Genomic DNA, 27,764 nt, shown 5'->3' with positions numbered 1-27,764 from the left:
ATAATTTAGACGTTTTTAAATATTGAAATATTTCTGATTCCCCTTAATGGTAAAGATTACAAAGAGATTTTCTCCTTATTCCAAACTGTTCAAGACTAGATCGTTAGAAAAAATTCCAGAAGACGTTCAAGTAGAGATGAATAATTCCCAAGAAGCATAAGGTTCAGCCTTTTTGGCGACAAATGCTAGTACCTCCTCTGTTGGTAGTCATAACGACATTTTCAATTCCCTTAGAATACCAGATGCTATAAAGGATTTGCCAAAGTTCGATGGTAATCCAAAACTTCTGTATGAGTTTATTAATAATGTAGAAGAAATTCTTTTACATATAAGGGGGGCTGACAATACGCCTTACGGACAGATACTACTAAGGGCTGTTCGGAACAAGGTTGTCGATAAAGCGAATGAGGTACTAAACGTGTACGGTACACCCCTTAATTGGGATGACATTAGAAATAATTTAATACTACACTACTCAGATAAAAGGACAGAAACTTCCCTTATAAGGGATCTCCATAACATCAGACAAGACGGAAAGACTGTTGAGGTTTTTTATAGCGAGGTGATTGAAATACAGTCAACACTTGCTAATAATGTACTCATCCATGAACATGACCAGAATGTCATAAAGGCAAAAAAGGAAATGTGCCTTAATTCATTTCTGACAAATCTCAGAGAGCCTTTGGGATCATCGGTGAGAGCAATGAGGCCTGAATCTTTGGCTATGGCTTTAGCCTTTTGCATCAAAGAACAGAATATATATTATGGACAGAGCAGGGCTAGACAAAATCCAAATTATCAAGTACGATCAGAATTTTATAAGCCATATTTTGGACGGAACTTTTACTCTTACAATGGGACGGCACGGACACCTGAAGGCAATGGCAAAAGTCAGGTTAGGGTTTCGAGACCTTTTAATAACTATTCTAATTCAAGACCATTTGGTAATTCTAACCCAAGACCATTTGGTAACCAAACCTATAGACCATTCAATAATCAGTCCACACATAATAATAACACCAAGCCTGAACCATTGGATACAAATACCACGTATTCCCGTTTCGGGAATAGACAGAGTGGATATTTTAAAACGTCACCAAGCATGAGAACTAACAGGACTTCCAATTCCAGAATGGAATTGAATAATATAGTTGAGTCGTCTAACAGGTATCAAGATCCTGTGGGTAATTTTCAGAATCTCGACAGGTATCAGGACGAGATAACCAACATCGAGGATGAGCCAAATAGGCATGCATAGTGGGGAAATAGTAGACATGCATAGTCGGGAAATAGAATTAGATACAGGGCGAACTTTATCAAGTAAACAATTTTTACAGTTTATGGAAGTAGTTAATAGTTTAGATAAAGCACAAGACCTCTTATTGGAGGAACCATTAAAGATAAATAATATAAAAAATTAAAGACAAAAAAAAAAATATCGATATAAAAAACAATATATAACATTTACATTCTGAAACAATGCCAACAATTTAATAACAGATTATAAATAAAAAAATAATAAATAAAAAAAAACAAGAAACGCTTGCACATATGTATTATTATGTATAACTAAATAGGCATGTAAAGCCTTAACATACTAAACATAAACTGCGATTCCTATCGAAGGACCCTCCAGTTATAACAAAAATTCAAATCTACGATTCTGTAGTCCACAAAACCAGACCCTCCAGGTTAGAAGAATAAATAATTAAAAAAAAAAAAAACAAGAAAAATAAGGGAATAGTAGAACATTTTATTTATAAAAAAAGATTTTAAATAAAAAAAAAATAAAAAAAATTTTTAACTTGCGGAAAAATTGAATAGTTGGAAGTCCATCTTTGTTGAGGACCTTGACGGAATATCAATGGTCTATTTAACAAGAGTACAGAAGGAATATCTGTACAGCGACATATCCCTATCAATATAGCCGACGATCAACATAAAACATAAAAAAATATACAAATAATAAATAAAATAGAATTGTAATAACTACCAGAAAATATTTTTTTTTTTAGAATTCTTAGAAGCTGGATCTACTGGTAGATGAGAATATAAAAGAGAAATATAGAAGAGAAAATAATAAAGGAATATCATGAGAAAAGTAATCATAGGGGTATTAACGAAACATATTCACACTTAAAAAGAAAATATTTTTTTACTCACATGAAAGAAAAAATTGTTCGAACCATCAATAACTGTATGGATTGCCAGACACAAAAATATAATAGGAAACCACCAGTTTTGCAATTTCAAAAACCAGAGACACCAGCTAAACCTCTCGACATATTACATATAGACCTTTATAATATCAACAAAGAACAAATCTTAACGATTATTGATAAATTTTCTAAATTCGCTTACGCATCTACCCTTCCGAATAGAATGAGTATATCAGTTGTTGGAGCTATGAATGAATTTATATCTCTTTATGGCATTCCAAAGAAAATAGTTTGTGATCAGGGCTCTGAGTTTAATTCGAATATATTTAAAGATTTCTGTAAACAATATGACATAGATCTTCATTTTTACTTCCTTTCAACAAAGCAGCAGCAATTCTCCTGTAGAAAGACTACACTCTACATTAACTGAAATCTATAGGTTAGTAGCGGCCAAGAGGAAGGAGTTAAAACTCTCGACGGATCATAATGATATGTTCCGTGAAGTCTTGATTACTTATAATAACGCTATTCATTAAGCCACGACCATATACATTTGATAGACGAGTTACCTTTAATGACGAACATGATTACATACAGAAACTTAATGAATTTCAACAGAAACTATTTCCGTCTATTAAAGAACAAATGCAGAAACAAACTGCGCTTAGAATTGATAAACTTAATGAGAATAGGTCTGAGCCAATGACAAAAGACATCGACGAAATAGTTCTCCGCAAAGAATGTAGACGCAACAAATTGACACCAAGATTTTCAGCACATAAAATTAAATCTGACAATAACGTGACAGTTTTAACACAAAATGATAAGAAAATTCATAAAGCTAGACTTCAGAATAAACGCAAACACCAGAATTTTTCATAGATTACCTTATTTTCGTTTCAGGCTTGTACTAGCATATGGGCAGATCATTAATGTCCATAATGTAGATAATGATCAGGAAATTATAAAATTCGATTTAGGACCCGCAAAATTAAAGGGAAGTTATAAAAACTTGATACATATTGTCGATTTTGAGGAATATGTTTCTAGTATGAAAATAATAGAGAAGAGCATAATCTCAATACAAGAGAATGGACAAGATGATCAAGCAAAAGACCTCCTATCAATAACGAACCTTAAGATAACCGAACTCAGAAATAGAATTAACACACTTTTACCATACAGACGAGCAAAAAGGGGACTTATCAACGGACTTGGTTCGGCAATCAAATTTATAACAGGGAATATGGATGCAGAGGATGCTAAGCGACTAAATGATGAAATGGGAAAAATTCAAGATAGGAACGAAATTTCACTAAATAAAATGAAAACACAAGAACTTCTGAATATGAGAATCATTGAAAGATTTCGTAATATAACGAATCATATAAATAAGGAACAGAAAATAATAATGAGAGGTTTCGAAATTAATTCAAACAAAATTAATAGAAACCTAAGGGACGTTTCAGAGATGCAATACTTAAACAGAATAAATTATAACATCGACCTATTATACAATCACATAACAAATATCGGCGAAGCGATTATCCTCGCAAAACTAAATATTATTTCTAAGTATATTCTGAATACTGAGGAACTTGCTAGAGTAAGAGAAATCATGGAATATGATAATCTCCCAAATAGACAAGACGTCATGGAATATGACAATTCCTTGGGCTCAATGAATTTCACTGAATATGAAACTCACTTGAATTCAGACGAACATATATATGAATTACTTGAATTGCAAGCTTATTATAATAATACGAAAATCATATTTAATTTTAAAATACCAATGATAACAAAATAAAACTATAATCTATATCATATTATTCCATTACCTATAAATAACACAAAAGAAATCATAACTCCACCTTACATATTATATAATAAACATAAAATTCATAAACTTGGTAGCATTTGTCCTAAGGTAGAAGGTACTTATTACTGCGAATCAACTAATGAAGAATTATTAACGGACTCAAAGTGCTTGGGACCACTCTTTAACGGCGGAACAGCAAATTGTGACTTGTTGGAGTTGGGAAAAATAAGGAAAATTTTACAGATCGAAAATAAACATATAATATTTATAAATATTCCACATTTACTAATAAAATCTAATTGCAGAAAAGATAATCCAATGGCTATAGAGGGCACAGGGTTAATTTACTTTAAAGGATGTAGTGTCGAAATCAACAACATTGTTTATTATGACCAAACTGAAATAGTCTGGGATAATGCTAATCTAGTACCAGATATCAACATTACGGTCGAAGCAAATTCCAGTTAACATAACAACACTAGAACAACTGGGAATAGACAACCTAAAGAATATTACGAACCTGAAAGAAACTGCTATCATCCATGCCGGATCCGTATACACAGCGTTAGCAACATTACTGATCTTAATAATTATAATTGCTTTAATTTCATCAAAAAAGAAAGTCACATATATAACTTCTACACCGTCTTCCGCTCCGGCACCAACAACTTCCTTGTGGCCGTCGCTTTATTCTAAGGGGGGAGGAGTTATGTTGTCACCCCCAGCAAAGCCACCCAGACAACAACACCCATAACTATATACATACATTTATACCAAACTTAATTGTACCATTTATACCAAACTTAATTGTACCATTTATACCATATATACTTTATTATACCACTTATACCACACACTAATTGTACCAACTATACTATTTTACTATTTGTTTACTTTATTGAACTCCACTCCAAATATTTAATGTTTACATTGCATTATTCTTTTATTCATTGACTATTTGTTTATTTTAAAAACCAAACTTACTCTAAATATTTTTAATTACTGAGAAACAAATGTAGTACATCAGAGTAAGCAATTTAGTTAAAATTCTTTTATTTTTGACTTACTCTATTTTTTATTGAGAGCATCAGAGTAAATAATTTAGTTTAAGATTCTTTTCTGAGAATCCAGACTTACTCTATTTTTTGTATCGATTATTGAGAGCATCAGAGTAAGCAATTTTTAGTATTAAGATTCTATTATTTAAGAAATGAAAATGAAAAATAAATTCAATTGTATTTTGATTCCCAAAGAAGAAACAACCTCTTTTCCTAACACATAACTCGTGCAGCATAGATTGTGACTAACTTCTTTTTTTGCAATGAATTGCAGAAAGAAATCTAACGGTAAAAAATTGTGTGTATTGAGAAAAGAAAAGAACTTGCAAAAACGTTGTTAAGATTTTAATTTTATTCTGTGTTAAGAAGTTGATGCGTTAAAGTGTTTTAAGAAAAATATTTTTGTGAACAAATTTTGTGAATTATTGAAAGAAAAAATAAAAAGTGTTATTAATAGTTATTTATTAACAAATAAAAAACGAAAAGTGTTTGTGTATGATTGGTGTGTATTTAAGAAAATAATAAGAAAAATTGAATCAAATGGAACTACATTTATTAAATTAAAAGAATTTTACAAGAGTACTTATAATTAAAGATGGACAAATTCAGCGATTTGTACTGCCTACTAAAAAAATGGAATCTGAGTCACCTATATGATAGACTAAAAGGTATAGTAATATATTTTATTTACTTTATTACATATTTCATTGTATTTTCTTTTAAATTATTTATTTACAGAACAAGGGATTACAGTAAAAGTTCCCCACATGCTCAAAAGTAACCATATCGAAAGACTCTTTGCTGATAGCCAAATTGGAGATATGGTCAAATTTGAGTATAACTTGGATGAATGGAAGAAATCAACAAATAAAAGTGAAACTTACAACTCCCAATATAAGCAGGTTACAACAAAAATTTCTGTTATGGAAATACTTAAGTGTACCCACAATGGACGTGAAATACTGGATTTCTACCAAAAAAATGAAACGCTTCACGAAGAACAACGCAACTTGCTTATAAATTCCATTATCAAATACATTGAGGCAGCTTGTATTTGCAATATCTTCAAAGTGAGCAAATATCAGCTGAGGAATTTGATCTTTATTGGCGCAAATGTGCGCCATTTCGGTTCAAACAGATATCGGAATCTCAGACAACGGCAGAAATTTTTAAGTTATGGCCTGACTACATAAAACCATCAGATTTTCATTTGGTAAATATCTGACATACCAATATTTATATATATATATATAGCTTATATGTTGTAATTCCAATTTTTCTTTTAGATTGATATAGATTTCTCCCTAAAATTTCCGATGGCCAAAAATTTGTATGAACGATGGCCTCAATTTAGCGAACAAATTTTGTGCGTTTTAAAAACTAAAATTTCTTCCGCATAGATTTCTAAAATGCTTGCCGATATTGATTCCAGAAATGATGGTAAAAACTCTAATTTAAAAGATAAAATTTATTTTAATAAATACTTTTGTTATAGAGTCTAAAACATTTATGATATTCTGGTTTTTACACAATCTCTTCCCACCATAACTAAAAGTTTCTACGGAGTCTAGTGGCTCAAAAATTCGAAAGAAATACTCAATTGCTGATTCCCAAGAAGGATTCGCCATAATAGCAAATACTTCAGAGGAATTAGAAGTTGAACTGAAATTACTCAAGCTACAATGCCGAAATATACAACCAAGATTATTAATTATAGGTGAAATATGAAATATTAAATCTATTTTTGTTTTTGTAGATAACATTAAATATCCTATTTTGACATTTTTAAATGCTCTTGATGCAATATTTTATAAAAACTATTTAAAAAAATTATAAATTAATTTTATAAATAATAATTTTTTAAATTCATGTTGACGACATTTAAGAAATAAAACATATCCATATAATTTTTATAAGATTTAATGAAAGATGTATGTATGTATATAATAGGGTATTCAATTAATCGGGTTTCTGGTTTAATCGGTTAATCGAGCAAATAATTAATCGTGGTTTAGATTTATTCGGTTAATAATCGGTTAATTTAAAATTATTCGATTAACCGAATAATTTCTATTTTAATTTTAAATTGAAAATACAACAACGAATTTCTCGTATATTTGATAAGTAAAAATTTTTGTTAAATGCAGATTAGAAAGATATTAACATCTATTATTTATATTTCTGAAATCGCATGATTTGTTGAAAATTTATTTAATAGTAAAATGTCATAAAAAATTCAAAGACGTTTTTCTCGAAACGACTTTTTGAATTATGACGTTGTTGCAGCAAATGAACGATGTGTGAGTTTTTTAGAGTTTTAGTTAGATCTTCTGAAATTATCTTTTATAAACAGAATATAACTTAAACGATGTTTTTCTTTAGATTTAATAAAACTTTTCTTGGAAAAAAACTCTCTAGCTGATTGTATATGTTGGAGAAATCAAAAGAATGATAAAGAATATTACTTTTTGGATTGTTTTAGATTTGGATTAATTTAATTAATTTAGTTATGATAAAAGACTCATTTCAAAAAAAGTTTCGTCTATACATGTAAATACAAGCAAAGTTTCAAAGACATGTAAATTAAATATGTCAGTTGTTATACTCACTAATCATGTTTATTGGATGTTCAAAAAATGTCTAATTTTAATTTGAAATTTGTATTTGAATTGAAAGGGAAAAATAAATACTAACAAATTTTTTAAAGTGCAAAAAAAGGTATTTCGGTTAATCGGTTAATCGACACAAATTAATCGGTTTATTTGTTATTTGAAAATCGGCCATTTTAAATTATTCGATCAGTTAACCGTTCAAAATTAATCGGTTAACCGATTAACGGTTAATCGATTGAATACCCTAGTATATAAACAAATTTTCTCTTAATCAACTTTAACTAAATAATTTATTTTTTACCTTTAAAGTCAATACGTTATCTGAACACAATAATTTTATATAAATTTATAAATGTATTATTTTAGAGTATTTGTGTTAAATTAAAAAAATTAATAAAATATTTGTAAAGGATTTATCTGTTAATTTTTCATTTAAAGGAATATTATAGAAAGGGTAGAAAAAACATTAATTTGTAATTGATTTAAAATAGAATTTCAAACAATATCTTAGCTGATGCAATAACTCTTTTGTCTAAACAAATCATTTATGGATACAGCAATAGAAATTTTTTAACCATATAGGAAAACTCTATAATAATTTTACTTGTTTCTGTTATGGGGAATTTATAAACAAAGACCCATAATCATAGTCAGAAATAAAGAATACTTTAAGAGAATTAAACTCGACTTTACTCAAGAGTGGACTTTAGGTCTATCATAGACAAGTTAAAGTATACTTCTGACGTTGAAGTCGACTTTAAATATAAAACTAGCTGAAGCTGTTATTAACTCGTTTAACAACAGCATCAGCTGTTCTTCACCAAGTAAAAAAGTTCGGCAGAAAGTAAAAAATGTTTAAGTTACAAGATATTGGTAGAGATTTTGCAATTATTGAACAGTTATCAATAAAATTAGTACCAAAATATTCTAATTATGATATTCATCTTATATATTTCATTTTTCCACAACAAACTATTTTTATTCTTTAGTTGTCCCGGTTACTTTTATTGTTTACCTTTTTGTATTTTTTTTTTAATTTTGTATGTCAGCTGTTCAGCGTTGCCACTTGTCTGTATTTTGTTGTATATTGTATGAAAGCATTTTCTACAATTGCGGTGGCACCCAGTTAAAGTCGGTTCAATTTAAAACATACTTTAATTTTGACTATAGTTGAAAAATAATTAAAAGCAGGTTTTTATTTTAAAGTTGTTTCTAAAAAGAACCGACTTTATTGTTTGACTATGATTATGGGCCAAACTATTTATTGGTTCAAACAATAAATTGTTTGATAATTAGTCTAAAACATAATAAATGTTTTGTTTGTTTTAGTGAATATATTTGTTTGAAATTGTAATAAAAATTTCAAACAAATTACTTATTGATTTAAACAAAAAATTTATTTGAAAATTGTTGTAAAATTTAATAAAAGTTATGTTTGTTTTAGTTAAAAAATGTGTTTGAAATTGTAATTCTAATTCCAAACAAATTACTTATTGATTTAAACAAAAAAATTTTTTGAAAATTATTGTAAAATTTAATAATAGTTATGTTTGTTTTAGTTAAACAATTTATATGAAATTGGAAATGAATTTTGATTAACTTTTTTGGCTAATAACATATTTATTTAATTGAGATTTTTTCTTTTCAAATAATTTTTTACGAATTTGTTCGCTGAATATACAATTTTCGTTGTAGGTCCGATTTTAGACAATTTTGTATTTGATTCAATGATTTTTTGAATTGAATCAGTTATTTATTTTTTTCTGTGAGCATAGGACGAAAAACGCACTGAATATGCGACCAGGCATGAAACACTTTGTCACATGTTGCAAATTATTTATAATGAAATGGTTGGGAAATTTTGCCTCACCCGCTTTATGGTCCAGTACGTACCCCGTCCGTCTACTATTTCTTTCGATCAATGCAGATTGCATACTCTGGGTTACGCTTCACCTTAGAACAGTGTCCGTAATTGGCTTGATTCGTTTTTGGTCTCAAAAGATGAGCAGTTCTTTTGGCTTAGAATCTGTATGTTGGCAGAATGATGAGAAAAATTCATAGTTGATACGTCCTTTTGTTTCAGAAAACACAAATGCAAAGAACGTAACCTGTATACATAACTTCAAAAATATTTCGTAAAATATCTATTTTTCTTGTGAAATAGGTTTGTTGTTGTGTTTTAAGCCCTTATTCCATAATTTGTTTTTATATCTCAAATATTTTACATTTTATGACGTTTGCTTCTCGTGTAAAATTATATAAATTGATGTTACGTACTTTTGGATTTTCGACGACGCACAGTGGCCCATTATCGTTTTTCATCGGCCAAAACTCTGTAACTTTTGAACCGATGGAGATATTTTAGAATTTTATTTTTTTGATGTACAGATAAAGTTGAACTTTTAATTTTTGTATATGAAAATGCAAATTTTTGAATCAGCTATACTTATTAAAAAAGTTATCAGCAGATAATAACAAGCTCGACCATGCAATACTCTACACTATAATTTATTTTCGTTATATGGGAGCTATGACCGATAGCCATGAAATTAGGTTGTGTGATTTATGTCTATATGAATGTTATTTCTGTTGAATCGTTAAAGTGATTTTCGGAGGTACCTGTGAAACAATTTAATAACACAGCATAAACGGTACAGTGACAAATCATACTAGCTCTTAAAGACTATTATCCTACCAACATAACAAAAAAAATCATCCAATTATCGATAGTTTGCGAGTAATGATAATTTACTTCTGATCAAATTTACAAAAATCACATTTTTTATAAAATGACAAAAAATATTTGACTTTTACAGCATGCCACGCACACAATTGACAATATTTTTATCTAATTTTTTGGCTACCTTAGAGGAACCTCTCAAGCGAAACCGACCTGTCCAGTGTGGTAACTGTCAAGAGTTTGGACATACGAGAAATTTTAATTTCATTAAAATCGATTCAGCAGTTGTTGAGCAATTTAAGGTTAAAGTTGAACTTTTAATTTTTTATAGCATTTAGTATGAAAATGCGGATATTTTTATTTTTTGCATCAGCTTTACTTATAAAAAGTTGTAAGCAGATAAAAACAAGTAAGGAAGTATGTTCGGAAGTTATGCTCGTTAAAAAGATTTTCGGAAGAGGGCATTATATGGGAGCTATGACTAATTATGGACCGATCGGCATGAAATTAGGTCGTGTGATTTATATCTATATGAAAGTTATTTATGTTGAATTTTGTGTTTATACCAACATTTTTAAGAGATTAAAGTTAAAGTGATTTTCGGAAGTTGGTTGTGGCGACGTACATATTGTACTGCACAACTTACTACTTTAAAATTTTATAACTTTGATCAACTATTCACAACTTTATAAAATTATCATATTTGTTTTGTAAAAATGATCATTCATAAATTTCCTTTTCAATTGAAATAATAAAAATTTTATCAATAAATAATATAATAAAAAATAATAAAGAAATAATTTCTTTACAAATTGGTGACCCGGATTGATGTGGCGACGTACATATTGTACTGCACAACTTACTACTTTAAAATTTTATAACTTTGATCAACTATTCACAACTTTATAAAATTATCATATTTGTTTTGTAAAAATGATCATTCATAAATTTCCTTTTCAATTGAAATAATAAAAATTTTATCAATAAATAATATAATAAAAAATAATAAAGAAATAATTTCTTTACATGGTCTTATATGGGAGCTATGACTAATTATGGACCGATCGCCATGAAATTAGGTCGTGTGATTTAAGTCTATATGGTAGTTATTCTGTTGATTTTTGTGTTTATACCAACATTTTTAAGAGATTTATGCTCGTTAAAGTGATTTTCGGAAGCGGACCTTATATGGGAGCTCTGACTAATTATGGACCGATCATCATAAAATTAGGTGACATTAATTCAGTTTATATAAAACTTATTTGGAGCAAAATTTGTGTAGATACCTATATAAATTAACTATTTACGAAGGATACAGTATAATTTCGGGAGAACATTTGTATGGGTGCTAGATGAAATAATGGACCGATTTCACTCATTTTCAACAGGCTTCGTCCTCGTATGTACCAAATTTTATCGCAGTATCTTCAAAACTGCGACTTGTACTTTGCGCCAGTCATATGAACAGGTAAAATAAAAATAGAAAACAATTTGGTAGTAATTTAATTCAAATGAAAAAAAAGTGTTCTACAAACAGGTCAAAACAGATAAGCAAGTATATATAGGCTTAAAGAGGACACTTTGGCCTTTCTCCTGGTAGTAAAATTTGTTTAACCCCCTTTGACCCTAAGCACTTTTATTCCACTGAAATTCAAATTTGACTAAAATATAGTACCTGTGAAAAAATTAATAACACATCAGGTATAAACGGTACAGTGACAAGTCATAAAGACTATTACCTACCAACACAACAAAAAAAATCATCCAATTATCGATAATAGTTTGCGAGTAATGATAATTTACTTCTGATCAAATTTACAAAAATCACATTTTTTATAAAATGATATAAAATATTTGACTTTAACAGCATGCCACGCACACAATTGACAATATTTTTATGTAATTTTTTGGCTACCTTAGTTTCAATGTGTTTACTATAGAATGGCACTAAAATTTTTGAAATCGGAGCTAACAAAAAGTTGGACTTTTGGCCGATGAAATTGAGATATAGCTGATTTGGCTTTAAAAAGCTGGACAAATCAAAAAAAAATGGACATTAAAAAAGTTACTGAGAAAAAGTTATTTTTGGTTTTGTGTAAATAGTTTTTTTGGGTATAGATCTTGTTGAGAAACACCCTCCAATTCAGAAGTTATTCGAAAAAAACTTTTTCAGTGATGTTCGTCAACATAACGAACAGTAACTCAATCAGTTTTTGTCCGATTTTAATTTTTTAATGGACTTAGAAAAAAACTGCGCTTTAAAATAAATTTTATGCAGGGACATAACTGTTATAACCAATATTGGAAAAAAATCCTGAAATAATTGTTTATCAAGAATTTTTAAAAAAGGGTCTCTGAATAACAGTTAAATATAACCAATATTATTTTGGTCTTTGATAACTATTATAAAAGATTTTTATTTGTTTTGGTCTTCAATAACCATTATGAAAGATTTAAATTTTTTTAGGTCTTTAATAACCATTATAAAATATTTTCAATTTTTTTTTTTTGGTCTTTGATAACAATTATTAATGACTAGCTTGACCCGCTGCGCTTCGCTACCCCTGTCGTAGTAAAATAAAAAATATATAGCCTATTGACGCTTCCCACTAAGGATCTATCTACGTTCTAAATTTCAATAAAATCGGTTCAGCCGTTTAGGCGTGATGCTCAAACAAATAAACAAACCAACAAACAAACTTACAAAGACATTTATATGGGGGATTTCATGTCAAGTGAACCAACTTTTGAAATCGATGTCATCCGATCGGGATGAAATTTGCACCAAGGTTAGCTCTATTGGATAGTAACTCAGACACAATTTTTCAACAACATCGGTCGAGAACTCTCTGAGTTATAGGGGGTAAAATTTTGACAATTTGGTCAAACAGGGGTTTTTTCTTATCCATGTAACTTATTACCTATTGTTCTTAGCAAAATGTGTTCCAAATAGTATAGATAGCTATTTCTTCGATCTTTCGAAAAAAATATTTAAAAAAAAAAATAAAAAATTTTTAATATTTTTTTTCCGAAATCAAAAACTTTTTTGACTTTTTTTTAAAATACGCTATTTTTTTTTATTTTTTTTTTTTTCTTAAAATAAAGTTTAGATATTTTCCTTGAACACCTACTTGGTCGCTTAGTGGGATGCGAGTGGGATATCTATCAAAATAAATATTTTGTAACTCAAAACATAAAATTTTTGACTTTTTTTGCAAAATCAAAAACTTTGTTGACTTTTTTTTTCAAAATGGACCCTTTTTTAATCTTTTTTTTTAGGTCAAACAAAAGCTTAGATATTATCCTTGAAGACCCTTTTGGTCGCTTAGTGGGATGCGAGTGGGATATCTATCAAAATAAATATTTTTTAACTCAAGACTTACAATTTTTGACTTTTTTTTTTGCAAATACGATTTTTTTTCCAAATGGGCACTTTTTCTTAAAATTTTTTTTGTAGTCAAAAGAAAGCTTAGATCCATTCCTTTAAGATATTTTTAGTCCCTTAGTGGGATGCGAGTAGGATATCTATCAAAATAAATATTTTGTAACGCAAGACATACAATTTTTTATTTTTTTTTTGCAAAATCAAAATTTTTTTCCAATATGGGCCCTTTTTTAATTTTTTTTTTTTGCTCAAAAGAAAGCCTAGGTCCATTCCTTTAAGATATTTTTAGTCCCTTAGTGGGATGCGAGTGGGATATCTATCAAAATAAATATTTTGTAACGCAAGACATACAATTTTTTAATTTTTTTTTGCAAAATTGAAATTTTTTTCCAATATGGGACTTTTTTTTAAAAATTTTTTTTGCTCAAAAGAAAGCTTAGGTCTTTTCCTTTAAGACCTATATTGTCACTTAGGAAGATGTGAGTAGGATATCTATTAAAATAAAAATGTTGTAACTCAAGACATTCAATTATTGACTTTTTTTTTGCAAATTCGAATTTTTTTTCAAAATGGGCCCTTTTTTAAAAATTTTTTTTTAGTCAAAAGAAAGCTTAGGTCCATTCCTTTAAGATATTTTAGGTCCCTTAGTGGGATACGAGTGGGATATCTATCAAAATAAATATTTTGTAACTCAAGATATACAATTTTTGATTTTTTGGCAAAATCAAAAACTTTTTTGACTTTTTTTTAAAATGGGCCCTTTTTGTAATTTTTTTTTTTGCTATAAAGAAAGCTTAGGCCTATTCCTTTAAGATGGTTTTGATCGCTTAGTGGGATGCGAGTGGGATATATATCAAAATAAATGTTTTGTAACTCAAGACATACAATTTTTGTGTTAAAACATTTATTTTGATAGATATCCCACTCGCATCCCACTAAGGGACTAAAAATATCTTAAAGGAATGGACCTAGGCTTTCTTTTGAGCAAAAAAAAAATTAAAAAAGGGCCCATATTGGAAAAAAATTTTGATTTTGCAAAAAAAAATTAAAAAATTGTATGTCTTGCGTTACAAAATATTTATTTTGATAGATATCCTACTCGCATCCCACTAAGGGACTAAAAATATCTTAAAGGAATGGACCTAAGCTTTCTTTTGACTACAAAAAAAATTTTAAAAAAAGGGCCCATTTGGAAAAAAAATCGTATTTGCAAAAAAAAAAGTCAAAAATTGTAAGTCTTGAGTTAAAAAATATTTATTTTGATAGATATCCCACTCGCATCCCACTAAGCGACCAAAAGGGTCTTCAAGGATAATATCTAAGCTTTTGTTTGACCTAAAAAAAAAGATTAAAAAAGGGTCCATTTTGAAAAAAAAAAGTCAACAAAGTTTTTGATTTTGCAAAAAAAGTCAAAAATTTTATGTTTTGAGTTACAAAATATTTATTTTGATAGATATCCCACTCGCATCCCACTAAGCGACCAAGTAGGTGTTCAAGGAAAATATCTAAACTTTATTTTAAGAAAAAAAAAAAAAAAAAATAGCGTATTTTAAAAAAAAGTCAAAAAAGTTTTTGATTTCGGAAAAAAAATATTAAAAATTTTTTATTTTTTTTTTTAAATATTTTTTTTCGAAAGATCGAAGAAATAGCTATCTATACTATTTGGGACACATTTTGCTAAGAACAATAGGTAATAAGTTACATGGATAAGAAAAAACCCCTGTTTGACCAAATTGTCAAAATTTTACCCCCTATAACTCAGAGAGTTCTCGACCGATGTTGTTGAAAAATTGTGTCTGAGTTACTATCCAATAGAGCTAACCTTGGTGCAAATTTCATCCCGATCGGAAGACATCGATTTCAAAAGTTGGTTCACTTGACATGAAATCCCCCATATATTTATATAGATTTTTATTTTTTTTTTTGGTCTTCTGTAAACATTATGAAAGGTTTTTTCGGAAGTGGGCCTTATATGGGAGCTACGACAAATTATGAACCAATCGTCACAAAATTTAGTAGTGAGAGTTCGACTTATATAAAACTTATTTTTGCTGAATTTGGTTTGGATATCTATATAACTAAGATATTTATGAGAGATTATCTATTTTCAGATAGGATAATCGTATGGGGTCTATGAGAAATAATACACCGATTCTAACCAAATTCAATAGGCTTCGTGCTTGGGGCACTATACGCTACATCACTAGGGTGGTGTAGTGTATAAATATTTGTAATGGCTGTAGTCTATAGAAGATAAAAAAAATAAAAATCTTTCATAATGGTTATTGTCATGTCGACTGTGATTGAGATTGGACGTGTTTTATGTTTACTCCGAGTTAATTCGTTAATCTAATGTTTTTATCGTGAAATAACGCTTTTATTTTAATAATATTAAATAAAAAAAATCAAAACATAAACTAAAAGACAAATAAGTAAAGAAAATTCTTTATTTCTTTTTTGAACCTTTTTTGTGCTTTATCTATTAAATAAAGATCAAGAGTGTTAACTAAATTATTTACAACTACTCTTAAATGAGTCTCTTAAACGAAAACAGTTAGCGAAGGTTGAGTGTAAACGGCAGAAATGCATACGTAACAGTTAATGCAGATAAAAAATATAAACAAAACAAACAGAAGACAGCTTGTTTTTAACCGCCAAGCCTGTTAACCGTGCTGGTTCTTGTTCCCCCGCATCGACAACAACAAATAATTGTCAAACGAAAGAAAATTCAACAGCTGTTCCAGAAAATAAAAATTTTTTACTTATGCCTGAAATTATCAGCTATATCAGCTTCAGATACAAAATCCACCACACTGACTACAAATAAAATTAACCCATTAAGCGGCGCTATACCCAAGATTGGTCAACCATTAAATAAAGATAATAAATCCCAAATACAGGTTGGAATGGAACGGTATATTACAGTATTAAAACGGTCACGAAGTCCCAAGTCTTCGAAAGAGGCTAAATTATATAAGGATAGTGAACCTGATAGACTAAACACTGAAAATCGTTTTTCTATTCTGGAATGTGAAACAGATGAACCAGTAAATAAAATCCACTCTACAAAACCACCCCCATTTACTTGAGAGAAAATAATTCGAATTCACTGGTTCATAGCCTGATCTCATTAATAGGAGAGAATTCTTTTACGTTATCCCAATCAGGAAAGGCACGATTCATGAAACTAAAATACAGGTCAATAGAGAAAATAATTATAGAAAGGTTGTAACATATTTTGAAACTCAAATGAAAGTTTTTACACTTATCAGCTGAAAGGAAGTAAGGGTCTACAAGTTGTAATAAAGGGTATTGACTGTAATGTTGAACCACTCGAAATAAAGTAAAGCTTAGAAGATAAAGGCTTTAGGACAAAGAATGTGATAAATATTAGAAATCGCGAAAAAAAACCCCAACCACTCTTCCGTGTTGAACTTGAACCCGGTGACATAAACCTGAAAAAAATGAAACACATCCCATATATAACCTGAAGTACTTATTGCATCGTAAAATTACGGTAGAAGAACCACATAAACGATTTGGCCCCGTCCAATGTATGCATTGCCAAGAATATGGACACACCAATATTGCAAATTGCCACCAGCATGTGTTATTTGCGGGGAGTTGCATAACACATTCCAATGTAACAAATCCAAAGATGATCCTAAAATAAAAAATGCAGCAATTGAATCAATTGTTAAAAAATCACAAAGCCAGAAACCGAATATTTTCCCCGCTCAACCATTAAATAACATCAATTCGAACTACCCCCCGTTGCAACAGACATATGACAACAAAGTAACATATGTAAATGTACTTAGAAACAACCAAACGCAGACGCAAGTCCGTCAACTCCAAAACGAAAATATGAACCCAGAGGTAAGATAGCAAACGCCAATTTTCAATTTTAGCCGACTAGAATCTACAATAGAAACTCTTGTGAAATCGGTAAATAACTTTACAAACTCAATGAGTAACATGATGCAAGAAATGCTTAAGATGCAATCAATGTTATTGCAGGATGTGCTTAACAGACCATGAACTGCCTAAAAATATGTTTTTGGAATGCAAACGATATACGCCAACACAAAAACGAACTCGAATATTTTTTAAGAAACCAACAAATTGATGTAATGCAGCACAGTGGGGCAGAATCGAAATTTTTTGGAAATAAATCTGGCATTTCTAAACGGCAAGTCCGAACGGGATAAAATTTGAATTGGGCGTAGCCAAGGAGTATTCGAGTTTAAGTTATTAAAACGGGCCCTACAAATACTCCACGAGCGGCTCTATGGGGGCTAAAAATAGGGTACCTTCCACATGTAAAATTTTTAAACACCTGTCATTTTTTGTTTCCCATCCGATTTCAAAGAATTTTATATTTTTGGAAAGCGCTCGGCTGGGTCTAAAAAACATGCTTGCGTGTGCTATTTATCTTTTATAATTTCCTAGTTATAGGCATTTCAAAATTTAAATTTTAAAATTTTGCCATACCTTGGTCCGCTTTTTTAAAAATATAGGGCGCACTTGTGGACCGAATGGACTCGAATTTTTTTGTTAGTTAGACAACTAAATTACCAATAACATACAAAAGATTTCAGAGCAATATCAATTACGAATCCAAAAATAAAATCATAAAATAGTATATTTTTGCTGTTTTTTGGACAAAAAGGTGACTTAACTCTTTTTTTTATTAAAAAACTATTTTCTTTAAGAACGTATACAATTTTATGTTTTTCTATAAAGTTTCTTTACGGAGAACATTTCGGTATAAAAAACATGTCCAATTTTTGGAACATGTCGGCCGTACGCCCTTTAGAAATTGAGCTATTTTTTTTATCAAAATTTCAACTTTGGGCCACATGTTCTAAAATCCCAAAGCAGGGATCAGAAAGCAGCTTTAGAAAAAATTTCAAGTCAATATCTCAATTAGATTCAAAAATATGGCACTTTAAAAATCCGTCCTTCAAAAATATTGCACTTTTTCATACTAAAAAATTTGTATAAATTTTCTTAATATTTTATTCAACACAAGTCACTGGTTCTGACTCAGTCACATTAAGAAAATTTGTACACATTTTTATACCCTTCACCTTCGTGAGAAGGGTATATATAAGTTTGTCATTCCGTTTCTAATTTCTACATTTTTCATTTCCGACCCTATAAAGTATATATATTCTGGATCCTTATAGATAGCGGAGTCGATTAAGCCATGTCCATCTGTCCGTCTGTTGAAATCAGTTTTCTGAAGACCCCAGATATCTTCGGGATCCAAATCATCAATAATTCTGTCAGACATGCTTTCGAGAAATTAGAAATTTGCTATTTAAAATCAGCAAAATCGGTCCATAAATAACGGAGATATGAGCAAAAAACCGGGACAACCTTGATTTTTGACCCATTTTTGATCTACATATATCTGGATTACTAAGTCATTAATATAGACAATATGAATAGATATTTCAATATATTGATAGATATTTTAAAGTCCATTGCAACGATGTAGATAAGGCTATAGTAAGTTGGACCTACAATGGGTCAAAATCGGGAAAAATATTTTTTAACCCGAATTTAAAAACTGAAAAAAAATTTAAAAAAAATTTAAAAAAAAAAATGGAAAAAACTTTTTTAAAAAAAATTAAAAAACAATTTCAAAACAAATTAAATTTTGTTTATTTGGTGAAGGGTATATAAGATTCGGCACAGCCGAATATAGCTCCCTTACTTGTATGAAAAAGTGCAATTTTTTTGAAGGACGGAGTTTTAAAGTGGCATATTTTTGAATCTAATTGAGATATTGACTTGAAATTTTTTTTTAAGACCAAAAATCCTATTAAAATTTTGATATAAATTTTAGTTTTAGAAACTCAATGCATATTTAATCTATCTATATTAGTGTCCCAAAATTTTTTTTTGGAATTTCGGAACGCATACCCTCTAATTTTTTTATATATATAAAACTATAGTTAAATATGAAATTTTGTCTTTCAATCATGATTGCAACCCGTACCGACTTGCGATTTAGTTTTGTGGTGCATTTACAAGGGGAAAAAATGCAATTTTTTCAGTTTTTGTAAAAATTTTGCCATTAAATAATTACTTTTGCAATTTAATTTAAAAGAATCGATATGTGTACGTAATTGTCGTTCTAATAAGATATTTTTTTTTATACCCTTCAGCTTCGTGAGAAGGGTATATATAAGTTTGTCATTCCGTTTGTAATTTCTACATTTTTCATTTCCGACCCTATAAAGTATATATATTCTGGATCCTTATAGATAGCGGAGTCGATTAAGCCATGTCCGTCTGTCTGTCTGTCTGTCTGTCCGTCTGTCTGTCTGTCTGTCTGTTGAAATCAGTTTTCTGAAGACCCCAGATATCTTCGGGATCCAAATCTTCAATAATTCTGTCAGACATGCTTTCGAGAATTTTGCTATTTAAAATCAGCAAAATCGGTCCACAAATGGCTGAGATATGAGGAAAAAACCAAGACAACCTCGATTTTTGACCAATTTTTGACCTATATCTGGATTACTAAGACATTAATATAGACAATATGGATATCTAATGATAGATATTTCAAAGACATTTGCAACGACGTATATAAGACCATATTAAGTTGGACCTACAATGGGTCAAAATCGGGAAAAAAAAATTTTTTTTAAAAAAAAAAATTTTTAAAAACCAAAAAAAAATTTTTAAAATTTAAAAAAAAAAATTTTAAATTTAAAAAAAAAAAATTTAAATTTAAAAAAATTTAAAATAAATTTTTTTCCAAAAAATGAAAAAAAAAACAACTAAAAAAAATTAAATTTTGTTTACCTAAAAATATTTAAAATTTTGAAGTATAATTTGGTGAAGGGTATATAAGATTCGGCACAGGCGATTATAGCACTCTTACTTGTTTTTTTTAACGTTTTATTGATTTATTGAATCTGTCTATTTTGACCTTACAATAAGTATTTAAATCTTATAACTAAAATTAAAACTATTTGCTCTTCAGCAAGAGAGCCATTATGGTAAACTGTCACTCATCTTAGCGGGGTGGTAGATCTGCTCTACGGAGCCTGGATCGGGTTTGGGTCTGCACAAGTTGTCTTGCAAGCGTATTGGGATGGTTTCGCAGCTTCACAATATATTTCTCACGGACTTTCTCGAACTCTTCCTTTACCAATGTCACTTCTAAGTCTCTGTGGATGTTTTCATTTCTTATGCACCATGGTGCTCCCGTCATGGTCCTAAGAATTTTAGATTGGGCCCTCTGTATAAGATCAATACTGGTGTTGCTAGCCATTCCCCATAATTGAATTCCATATGTCCAAATTGGTTTTAAAACGGTCTTATACAGGATGACTTTATATTCAAGGCTTAATTTTGATTGGTCACTGATTAACCAATGAAAGCTAGAGGCTTTTAACTTCATGTGAAGTCTCTTGGTTTCTATGTGTCGGCGCCAAGTAAGCCGTCTATCTAGATGAATACCAAGGTAGATGACATAATCAGACTGCGGTATATTAACGTTGTTGAGTGTGACAGGTGGGCAATTTCCTCTCCTTAGAGCGAACGTAACATGTTTACTTTTCAGCTCATTTACCTTTATTCGCCAGTTTTTCAACCATGACTCCACACGTACGAGGTAATTCTGTAGTTGACTAGATGCCATGAGTGGGTTTTCGTCTGAGCTAATAATGGCGGTATCATCAGCAAATGTTGAAATTGTTAGTTTATCGCACGTAGGGAGGTCGGAGGTGTAAATCAAATATAGCGTAGGTCCTAGTACACTTCCCTGTGGAACGCCAGCTCCAATCTTGCATTCTCTCGTCACATAATCATTGTACTTAACTCTGAAAAGTCTATTCGATAAATAAGACTCCAGCAATTTATGAGTACATAGTGGTAGTAAACATTTGATTTTATGTATTAGACCCTTATGCCATACCTTGTCAAAAGCCTGAGCAACGTCTAAAAAGATGGCAGAACAATATTTCTTTAATTCAAAAGATTTTCGAATCTCTCCAGTTAAACGATTGACCTGTTCAATGGTGCCATGATGTTCACGGAAACCAAATTGGTGTACTGGGATAATGTTTCCATCATTCAAAAAAGGTATTATCTTTTCCTGGAATATTTTTTCGAATAACTTCGACAAACAAGGGAGTAGGCTAATAGGTCTATAAGAAGATGGCAGGGTTAAATCTTTACCCGGTTTAGGTATCATTATTATTTGAGAAATTTTCCAATTTTTTGGATAAATTCCTAGTTTCAAGATCGCATTAAACAATATAGATAGCACAATTATTGCCACATTTGGTAGGTTCTTAATCATTGATGGCGTTATTAAATCATATCCCGGTGATTTTTTCAAGTCTAATTTATTTTTAATTACTCTATTAACATCCTCAGGACTAATATCGAATTGGGCTGCATTAGCCATTGTTGAAGCTGGCAGTTCTTCTAGTTCAAACTCATTTGCCGTGGAGTTGGGTTGAAATACTTCACTTAAATGTTCAGCAAATACTGAGGCTTTTTCTATAGCACTTCGTGCCCAGGTTCCGTCAGCTTTTCTTAAAGCGCTTTGTGCCTCTACCGGTGGCTTAATGTTCCTCGTTGCCTTCCAAAGAGAGAAATTTGTGTATTTTGTACTCGTCAAACTTTTAATATATTTTTCGTTTATGCGATCCTCCTCTAAATGAAGGGCTCTTTTCAGTTTTCGTACTGCTGCGGACAGCCTCTGCTTTGCAGCAGGTGATCTATTATGTTGCCATTCTCTTCTGAGTCTTCTCTTTTCGAGAAGAAGTCTTTCAATATCCGAACTTGAAATAGGCGTATTAGTTTTTGGAGGGATCTGGCACCTAGAGTGTTCCAGAGCCGAAACAATCAATGACGTGAAGTCATTAACGGTCCTATCTATGTCTTCCTCACACTGTAAATTAGGATTTGTGTGGATATGACTGCTGATATATTTCCTATATTTTAGCCAATTTGTCTTAAAATACAAAGAGTCCTTAGGAAATCTTGGGGTGTTGGGTCTCTCACAATAATTAATAATTACAGGAGAGTGGTCAGAAGATAGATCATAGGATATTTCTGTGGATATTGCATTCCGAATAATATTTCTGCATATGGCGAAGTCTATTAGATCAGGAATTTTTCTAGGATCAGTTGGCCAATAAGTTGGGTGTCCAGGAGACACAAAATCTAAGCAATTTTTGCGATCAACTAGAGCTTTATACAGCTGTCTACCTCTGGGATTTACCAATCGCGAACCCCAATATGTATGTTTGGCATTGTAGTCTCCACATGCCAGAAACCGATCTCCTAGTGTTATAAAGAATTCTTCAAATTTTTCCTTGGTCATCGAAAAACGTGGTGGGCAATATATAGAGCTCAGAGTTAGGTCTCCAGCTGGGTATTCAAGGCGAATAGATGTTGCTTGCATATAATCCTTTGAAAACGCTTCTAGGGCATAGTGTCTCAATCGGTTTCTAATTATGATACCGGTACCGCCATGTGCCTTACCATCCGGATTGGTTTGTGTAATAAAATGAGTATCCTGATATATTAAAGTTATATCTATTTGTAAGATGTGTCTCCGAAATTAACATCACATCGATGCTTTTATTTAACATAAAATGGGAAATTTCCGATTTGTGCTGGTTTAAACCATTTGCATTCCAGAAACATATCTTCAAAAAATTCATTTTCTTGTTAATAGAATTTGAATCATTTGGTTCTGTGCTCTCAAAAGCTCTTGTATTGTGTTTTGCATGGATGACATGAAGTTAGTGATATTTTGATTAAGAGAGGAAATATTCTCAGTAAGTGTTTGCATAAGGTTTTCCAACCCTCCCATATTTTGGGGGACTTTTGGCTTTTGATAACCCGTTTTTAAAATACTGGCGTATGAGCTGGCTCCAGCATTAATTGTAGCTCCCTGGCCATTTTCCTGTGATACTGGATGAGCCGCATTTATTTTATCATTTGAAAAATCTACTCCAGAGCTTAGTGGTCTAGATGTAGATACCGAATTTGTAGGTGTTGATTCAACTATTTCACCTCTCAACAGCTTTTGCCTCTCTCTTAATCTTTTTAGTAACTCCTTGTAGACCGGGCATCCGCGATAATTAGCGGAATGATCTCCACCGCAGTTACCACATTTCCTACTGAGACCATTTTCAACTATATCACATTGTGACGAAGAGTGCAGGCCTCCGCATGCAACACATACTGTGCGTAGGGTACAATAATTACGTGTATGTCCAAATTCCTCACAATTACTACACTGAACTGGACGATTACGCTTAAGAGGTTCCTCTATATTTACTCTACGATTCAACAAATATCTTAGAGTGTATATAGGGTGAGTTTCATTATTTTTTAATTTCCTATCATCAGGCTCTAACTCAACCCTAAACATTGGCTGAGGAACCTTGTCTCTATTAAAGATATTGACTACATTCTTTGTCTGATAGCCCAATTCTTCCAGGGCCTCCTTGATTTCGTTTGTATCTACACTGGACTCTATACCTTTTATGACCACTATCAAGCCCTTGCAACTCTTAAGTTGATATGTATAAAAGTTTTTCTTACTGTCATTTAGGTGTTGAGAAATTTTTCTATAACAATCCTCAGTGTATACAACTATTTTTGTCTCTTGCACACCTCCTTTTCTTATTGGAACAATATGAAAATTATTTTTTCCAATGAGTTCAATAAATGATTTCACTAAGCTATTAGAGCTAGTTTCACGAAGGAATATTGGTGGTGGTTTTAACGGTTTACGGATGGATTTATCATCATTTTTTGACGATTAGAATCTTCCTCACTCAAGAGAGCAAAAAGGTTACTTTTCAACGGGTTATCAGTAATTTTTTGCTTCTTCTCAGAAGGCAGACTTTTCTGGGGACTTAAATTTCGCTTATTAATTCTTATATATCTAAGCATACCTGTTTGAACTGGAGATTTAGTTTTACTTATCTTATTTCCAACCTTAGGTATAGCACCACTTGATGTTCCATTATCTTCCATCACGGTATTTTCAGTGTTAAATACATTAAAACTCTCACTAGGTGTTGTTAGTGGATTATCATAAGCTTGTGTATTTATCATTGTCGACTCTGTTATATCTACTGCAGTATTTGTTGTTGTACCAGAACACTTTTTATTTTCTTTTATGCTTTGTTCTAAACAAGCATTACTAGGTGATGATGTGTGTGCAATATTGTTCTCATGTATTTGTATCACGGGGGAACAAGAGCGCGCTCTCTCAATCGGTTTGGCGGTTAAATAATTTTTGTTAAAGTCTGGATCTCTTATATTTTTGTTAGCACTTCTATTTTCACCCTCCCCGTTCAAAAATATGTAGGCATTTCTACCGTTTAAACTGAGTCTACTCTCATTATGAGAGTTCATATGGTCACAGTAATTTAACGAAATTTGAAAAAAGAAAATAAACAAAGCACTTTTAAACAAATTTCTATTTTTTTTGTTATATTGTATATTTTTTTTGTTTGTTTATATTAAACACTTAGAGAAATATTTTTTTTTTTGCGTCCAATCGCTAAATTTTTCCTTTTTATTTAAATTTTCACTGAAACCACTTAAATCGCGGAGCGAATAAAAAACATGTCTGCTTCTCATAAGAATCTCATAAGAATTGCTAATAAGATATAAAACACAAAAATTGGTTAACCCTTCGTCAGGCACATATTTTGAGCCCTTAGTTCTGGCACATGGTGTCTGGCCAGGCCCCTATACATTTACATGCATTTGTATGGAAATAAGGGCTGTTTGCCGTTAAATTTTTTACTAAGATAGGAAAATATTTGTTATATTTTGTGTTTCTATTTCTTTTTACTATGTTATTAGCTACCTGAGGAAGAAAAAATAGACCTGAAAAAATCTTTGGAATGAAAAGGGCAACAATTTTTTGTTCTATATATATTTCTCTTTATTATGGGTAAAGTAATAAATGTTTATGACAAAATAGAAAATTATTATGAAGAATACATTGATTTTTTTATTCAGAATTTTGCGGAAGGCAACAAAAACATAAATAATCTACTTTTGAATGCTGCTGACAAACAGGATTGTTGCATTTACAGCAAAAAAACGTGTCTTACGGCGTATTTTGTCACCTTGCTGCAGGCAAATTCTGCAATCTTTTTTGGCAGCTAATGTGTCTGGACCACTGCGTGAAGCCACATTAAGGTTTGCTATATTGAGAGGTCTCCCAAAGAACGCTTCAAATGCTATACGAGTTGTTGGTTGAGCCACAATGTGCGGATTATTGATGCGATTTTCAACGTTGGCCAGTACCAATTGCTTTGCAAGTTTATATAAAAATATGCGTCTTCTTTCTTTTCTTGTATTTTCATCATTTAGCTTACATATAATGTAACTTGCCAATGCCATCACATCAATCATGTTGCAGAAAAACGCGTATGTCCAGCGTCTGGTTGACCGTTTTGTTGTGTAATGAGTTAGCATTTGGTCCATCGTATCGACTCCGGCTTTAGTTGAATTATAAAATAAAATTGCTTCCGGTTTCATGGCTACGCCTTCAACATGTTTCGTGTAATGCACGGTTGAAATTAAATTGACTGCCTTATTTTTTTTGGGCACGTAGCTGCAAAGTGCAACAAGATTTTCATGAAAACCAAACACACTTGAAAGAATTGGTCGTCTGGTGCTCTTCATAACTTCCTTAGGAAGACATCTTTTGTTTGCTCGAATGGTGCCAACAAATGCCAGTCCCATAGCAGCAAGTCGTTTAGCGCCGTTCAATGAGGTGAAAAAATTATCAGAAATAATTGTTCTGCCGCTGTTTACGTAACAATTTGCGAAATACATTAGAACGTTTTCACCTTGATTTATCTCCCGATTGTCTCCTTCCTTTCCAGTGTATAGTTTTCCTTTCAATGGAAATTTAGTCTTAGCATCGCATGCCCACCAAACTTTGATCCAATACCTTGCAGGTTTTGATGGGATATATTGGGTGAACTTTGTGCGCCCACGATACGGAAACAACTGCTCATCGATGGTGATATTTTCATAAGGTTCATAATAATTTTGCAGATTTTCATTGAGAAAATTCCAAACGTCACGTATAGGAGCTGCTTTATCTGTTTGCTGTCGGAATGCCCGCGAACGACTATTATCGAAACGAAAATATCTGGACAGAGTAATGAATCGTTTGTGCGCCATAGCCGCACGGAATATGGGCAGCGAATCAGAACGCCACAATATACTGGAGTCTTGCATATAATTATGGCGCAAACGAGATGCAGGGGGTTCAGTTTAGTTCCATTTAGTACCGTCTTTACCATAAAAACAGCCTGAGTCGTAGGTTTTTACGGAACGAAAAATTTACCACGCCCACTTTTTCCGATTTATCTAAAATCTGAAAACGGCTACACGGATAATGCTAATTTTTTGCTTAAATGTTCGTAGTTATCCAATTTATGTTTTTACTGAAGGAAAAATTGACCACGGCCACTTTTACAGCCACTGTTTTCGATTTATCTAAAATCGGCTAATTTTTTAAATATTCGTAGTAAAATTCGTAAGAAAAATTTATGTATATGTATCTAAAATTGCAGAACGTCTAAAATCGCTAATAACTTGGCCAATAAACGTTTAATCAAGAAAAGCAGCTCGATCTGTGATCACTCATATTTCTGGAGCTCATATTTCTGAACAAAAATCGATTTTTTATATAAAAACTCACAATATCTAAAATCGCTAATAACTTGGCCAATAAGCGTTTAATTAAGAAAAGCAGCTCGATCTGTGATCACTCATATTTCTGAACAAAAATCGATTTTTTATATAAAAGCTCAAAATATCTAAATTCGCTAATAACTGGCCTATAAGCGTTTAATCAAGAAAAGGAGCTTGATCTGTGATCACTAATATTTCAGAACAAAAATCGATTTTTTATATAAAAACTCACAATATCTAAAATCGCTAATAACTTCGCCAATAAGCGTTTAATCAAGAAAAGCAGCTCGATCTGTGATCACTCATATTTCTGGCCAAAAATCGAT

The 27,764-nt window shown here is 31.1% G+C and overlaps 1 protein-coding gene, 1 long non-coding RNA gene and 1 pseudogene across 3 annotated transcripts in view; 2 read left to right on the top strand and 1 right to left on the bottom strand.

Annotated features, from left to right (window-relative positions):
- Utx (Utx histone demethylase) overlaps nucleotides 1-27,764 on the bottom strand; it is a 530,199-nt gene that overhangs the window by 240,627 nt on the left and 261,808 nt on the right. The gene's annotated exons all lie outside the window — the stretch shown is intronic.
- Nucleotides 3,778-4,884, top strand: LOC135952600 (uncharacterized; annotated as a pseudogene).
- LOC135951376 (uncharacterized) lies at nucleotides 6,089-6,848 on the top strand. Its single transcript, XR_010575971.1, has 2 exons — nucleotides 6,089-6,252; nucleotides 6,326-6,848. It is a non-coding gene; the product is annotated as an uncharacterized LOC135951376 (long non-coding RNA).

Source organism: Calliphora vicina, chromosome 2 (genome assembly GCF_958450345.1).
Source record: "Calliphora vicina chromosome 2, idCalVici1.1, whole genome shotgun sequence".
NCBI lineage: Eukaryota > Metazoa > Arthropoda > Insecta > Diptera > Calliphoridae > Calliphora > Calliphora vicina.
Note: the sequence above shows the minus strand (reverse complement) of the source record. Positions and strands in the feature narration are given on the sequence as shown.